This window comes from Dendrobates tinctorius, unplaced genomic scaffold, assembly GCF_039654945.1.
Source record: "Dendrobates tinctorius isolate UK_male_01 unplaced genomic scaffold, ASM3965494v1 ptg000155l, whole genome shotgun sequence".
NCBI classification, from domain to species: Eukaryota; Metazoa; Chordata; class Amphibia; order Anura; family Dendrobatidae; genus Dendrobates; species Dendrobates tinctorius.
Window position 1 is genome coordinate 17,419,449 of NW_027361822.1, and position 6,000 is coordinate 17,425,448.

Below are 6,000 nucleotides of genomic sequence, written 5' to 3' on the forward strand. Positions count from 1 at the left end.
CGCCGTATCTCTGTGATTTAAGGGCATAAAAATTCAAATTTTGGAAAATTGCAAAATTTTCAAAATTTTCACCAAATTTCTGTTTTTTTCACAAATAAACGCAAGTTATATGAATGAAATTTTACCACTAACATGAAGTACAATATGTCACGAGAAAACAATGTCAGAATCACCAGGATCCATGGAAGCATTTCAGAGTTATAACCTTATAAAGGGACAGTGGCCCGGTCATGAACGTGCAAACCACCATTGGGGCTTAAGGGGTTAAAGGGCCGACACCATCAATTTTAATCATTTTACTGTTTATATAATTAAAGAATAGTTTGGAGTTTGTTTTACTTTCCTTAGCAATGAGTCTCTCAGTTTCCACTTTTGCTAAATGTATTTGTTTTTTTCACGTTTTATTTTTTTCTCTATAACTTTTTAATGCTTCTTCATTGCCTTCTTGTTTTAGCTTCTTAAATGCCTTGTTCTTGTTATTTATTGCCCTTTTTACATCCTTATTTAGCCACATTGGTGTTCTCCTGTTCTTAGCCCTTTTATTTCTGTACGGTATGGCTAGCTCGCAGTGGGTGTGTAAAACTGATTTAAATATTTCCCATTTATTTTCTGTACTCCTATTTTTGAGGACATTGTCCCAATCAATTCAGCGAAGGTCCTCTCTAAGCTGATCAAACTTTGCTTTCCTGAAATTCAGCGTTTTCGTAACCCCCTTCCAGGGCACCTTACTGAAGGACAAGTGGAATTGTATTATATTGTGGTCACTGTTCCCTAGGTGCCCATCGACTCGTACTTCTGTTATTCTATCTGGCCTGTTGCTTAAAATTAAGTCCAGAAGGGCTGTCCCTCTAGTTGGGCCCTGCACAAGTTGTGACAGATAATTATCATTGGTCACTGACAGAAATTGGTTTCCTTTCTGAGATACGCAGGTTTCAGTTTCCCAGTCCATGTCGGGGTAGTTGAAGTCCCCCATATTAATCACCTCATTGTGATTGGCTGCTTTGTCTATTTGTTTCAATAATACATTTTCAGTGGTTTCTGTTATGGCTATAACAAACCCCTATGAGGATTTTATTACTTTTCCCTCCTTGTATCTCCACCCATAGAGACTCCACCTCTTCATTTCCCTCTTGTATATTTTCTCTTAGTGTGGGCTTTAAAGTGGACTTTATATATAGACAGACTCCACCCCCTTTCCTTTTTTAGCGATCCCTCCTAAACAAATCATATCCTTGCAAGTTAGCCGCCCAGTCATAGCTGTCGTCTAACCATGTCTCAGTTATTCCTACTATATCGTATTTTTCTTCATACATTCCCAACTCCAGATCTTCAATCCTATTGGTCAGGCTTCTTGCATTGGTCATCATGCAGGAAAGAAGTTTTGCTTCCTTTTTCTTAGCTTCCTTCTGAGTACCCTATCTTGGGTCCTCTTTACCACATCTAGTATCCTTGATTAGTTTGTCCTTCTGCTGCATATTCTTGTCTGCTGCATTTCCTCCCATCCCCTCTTCTAGTTTAAAGCCCTCCTGATGAGTGTGGCAAGTCTTCTGGCGAATGTGTGTTTCCCAGGTTTTGTGAGGTGTATCCCATCTCTTGCGAGAAGTCAATCGTAGAGGTAATTCACGCCATGGTCCAAGAATCCAAATCCTTGCTGCCTACACCACCGTCGTAGCCAGTTGTTCACCTCTAGTATCCTATTCCATCTTCTGATGCCATGACCATCGACTGGGAGGATTGATGAGAAAACAACCTGTACGTTCCGTTCCTTTATTTTCTTCCCCAGAATTTCAAAGTCTTCACAGATAGTTGGTAGGTCATTTCTTGCCGTCTCGTTTGTATCAGTAGGAAAGGGTAGTCGTCCTTGGATTTGAGGATAGTTGGTATCCTGTTGGCCACATCCTTGATTTTTGCTCCTGGGAGGCAGCATACTTCACGTGCGGTTATGTCCGGCCTGCAGATAGTTGCCTCCTCTTTTCTTTCTGGACGCACTGCTTGTTGCTCGTGTTTTTGAGTGTCATTTGTTTCCGCTTTTGTTGACAGAGTAACTTCTTTTGTTGATAGTGTGTCTTTTCTTGTAGCTACGGTATCATCCTGAGCTGTGCCATTTTCGTTCTCCAGCATGAGGGCTTCATATTGGTTGCTAAGCTGTGTGGGTGGTGATGACCACTTGATCCGTTTGCTTCTTTTCGTCACATGGCTCCACTTTTCAGCCTTTGTATGTGCTCTGAAGCTTTTTTCACTTTCCGTATCCTGAATGGTTGCTTCTGCTTCATCCAAGAAGTCCTCATGTTCTTTAATTACCTTCAATGTTGCTATTCTTTCTTCCAGTCCCTGCACCAGTGGCTACCATCAATAGTAGCAGATCATGCAGCTGCTATGGGGCCCGGGGTGAGGGGGCCAGGATGGGTGAGGGAGCCTGCGACGGCCGCAGCGGTTTGGCAGCTGTGCTGTGCTGACACAGTATTATCTCCTTTAATTAAATGTAAGCGATGGCCGCCGTATACCCCCGGGCCCCTTGAAGCACCCCTTTCCTTGTTTCCTGGTCAGCAGCTGGCTGAAGTCTCTGGCTGGATTTGCATAAGAACGCCACGCCTCCTAGCAGCCAGAGAGGGTGCAGCACACGTGCATTGCAGGAAGCAGAAGGGTCTCTGGTGCTGATGGTCTACATGTACAAGGTGATGTGTTATAATAAAGGGTCCTGTCTGCACGTGTAGGCTGTCTGCCAGTGGTGGGCTGTGCTTGGTCAGGATATAGCAGAGCGCTGTGTGTTCCCCTGCAGAACATGAGCTCACAAGAAGGAGTTAAGATGTTGCTCCTTGGGAGGAGGGAGGAGACCCAGCCATCTGTCAGGAGGTGGATGAGGTGTGTGAAGGACTTTGGTTTCCTCCCTGTGTATTGTGACATACCGTGTTTCCCCGAATATAAGACAGTGTCTTACATTCTTTTGACCCCCAAAAGTCCCACTATGTCTTACTTTCGGGGTATGTCTTACTTTCGGGGTATGTCTTATATTAGAAAAAAAAAAATGACGATTTTTGTTTTAACCAAAAAATAACATTTATTAACAAGCTGAACAGTGTGGTGTTCACCACAAAACAGTTTTATTAAACCAAGTGCCCAAGAAAGTGCCAAGAATGTCTTGTTACAACCGTATCATGATGGTATTTCCATGTATAACATGTAAAACATTTAAAACAATGAAAAACGGTAACAATGAACAGTCTGAATAAGTTATACTGGAAGATAAAACAAGATTTATTCGATGACAACCATGTCATCATCTTCAGGAACATCATCGTAAACATCCACACTCTGAGGTTCCTGTGGATTTTCTTGGGACTCTCGGGAATCCATTTCCGCCTGAATCATTGGCCCATATCTCTCATGGGTAGCAATGGCACTGTCCTGAAATGAGCAGGCCTTGTCCAGGTAGCCAGCTCGCAGTGCATTTTCAATGCAGGTGTCACTGATCTTATCCCATGAATTCTTCACCCAGTTCACAATCTCAGGCAGTTTTGGCTTAACAAAGTTCCCACGTACGTTCCTCTCCATACGGTTTTCAATGTAGTCATTGATTTCCGCACGCAGATTGTCCTTGAAGGGCTTGTTTATGGCGATATCCAGAGTCTGGAGATAAGCCGTCATCCCTGCCGGAATCATGATCTGGTCGATACGTCGCTCATGAAGGAAGTTTTTCATGTCTTTAGCCCGGTGTGTGCTGGCTACATCCCAGATCAGCATCCCTCTTTTGCTCCCTCGCATAACAAGCGGCAGCATTAAATCAAGCCACTTCCTTATAACCGCTTGTGTGGCCCAGGCTTTTTCCATTTCCAGCACATAAATACCAGAAACCCGCTCTATCTTGTCCTTCTTGCCCTTTGAAATCAGCAAAGGTGTGACTTTAGTGCCATCCAGACGAATCGCCAAAATGCAGGTGACACGTGCACTTTCATAAGCGGTGGAGGGAACGTACACTGAGGAGGCACCTCGTTGATCAACGGTGGTTTGAGCTGCTTGGCCCATGAACACAGCAGTTTCATCCATGGCGATCATGTGGCAAAGATTGTATTTGGAGAAGTCAGTGTCATCCACAAACTTCTTGTAGGCAAATGCACGTTTCACAATCTCTGCATCTACCAGCCTAAAGAGGGTCGTGGATCTTCTCAGAGACAGGTCATTGCGTTCCATGAAGTTATCCACCCAGTGCTGTGACGCCTTGAATTGTTCAGGGGTAATGTCAAACTGTGGTGCCACAGCAAGGGCATACTCCTGAATCTGAGCCCTGGTCACCACCAATGTCTTCGCTCTCCTGTCAGCAACCCACTCACACACCAGGCTTTCCAGCTCGGGATACATTGGCTGCCGACCACATCCAACCTTACGCCTTTTAGCCATTCCACTCTCCGCTTTCTCACTCAGGTTAGTGTATTCTGCATGCCATTTTTGGAACAGTCGGTGATCCAACATCTTCTCCTTGCAGAACTCCACTACATTTTTGCCCCAAGATTCTTCAACCATGGCTTTTTTATACTCCACAGAGTAGCTCTTCCTTTTACTCGGACCGGAACCACTCATGTCTGGGGGCAAAAATATACGGTAGCGTATAAGCATTGCTTATGGTTCCGTATCACAGTCACCCATACAGTCCCATACAGTATCCCACAGCAGCCTGCCATACAGAAGGGTTGCTGCCATTACAGTACGGTATCTCACAGCCTGCCATTGTACAGTATCCCAAAGCCTGCCATTATTGTACAGTATCCCACAGCCTGCCATTGTACAGTATCCCACAGCCTGCCATTGTACAGTATCCCACAGCCTGCCATTGTACAGTATCCCACAGCCTGCCATTACGGTATGGTACATTATCCCACAGCCATTGCTTACCGGATGGCGATTCCTCTGCGGTGCGGGACAGGGCAGGGCAGGCTTCTTCTTCCTCGTGCAGGGGGACACTGGCCAATGAGCTGTGACGTCAGGGCGGCGGCCGGCGGGCGGGCTCACAGAAGCCGCTGGGCCAATCAGAGAGGCCCTGACTTCTGCCCGGGGGACACAGGGGGACACAGGCACCGGTACCGGTATGTTAAACCTAATGCATTATACCGGTACTGCACAACGTCTTACTTTCGGGGCACCGCTGATCCGCTATGTCTTATAAACGGGGGATGTCTTACATTAGGCATCCCCCATTATTCCCCTAGTACGTCTTACATTCGGGGGTGTCTTATATTCGGGGAAAGATGGTAACATTTCTTCTTCAGTAGTGATGTGTCGTTCCTGAACGATCTTATTCAAAGAGCCGGCTCCCTGCTGTGAACGAAATGAGCCGGCTCTGCAGGGAGAACAGCCGAGTTTTTTTGTTTTTTTTTCTGGCGCCTGGCAGCTTCAGCTTAGTGAAGCCTGACTGTGACTCATCTGGGGGAGGAGCGGTCAGGAGAGGAGGAGATGTGGAGTTGTGGGCTGTAAATAAATGCACGTGAGTTAACCCTTCAGTCCCAAATATAGCCTGCCAGTTCCTCCATGGCATATATGGTATGTGACTATGTGTAGTAGGAGGAGGGACTCAGCACATTGTTTGTCATCATCATCATCTGCAATGACCTGTGCGTTACCTTTAGTCCCAAATATAGATATACTTCACTGGCCCCTCATCCATGGCATATACATACAGTATATGGTATGTGTAGGAGGAGAGACTCCGCACATTGTTTGGTATATCATCTTCTCATAGTGTTAGGCCAGGTTCACATTGCGTTGATGGCCCTGTGTTCAACGGGATCGTTACATAGCGGCACTAACGCTCCCATTGGCCGCAATGATACTAACGCATCCAAACGCATGATGCGTTACTTCATGGCGCACCCCCAAATGCTGCAGACCGTGTTCCAGGGTGCGTCATGAAGTAACGCATCATGCCGATATTCGATGCGTTAGTATCACTGTGGCCAAAGGGTGCGTTAGTGCTGCTATGTAACGGATCCCGTTGAACGCAGGGCCAGG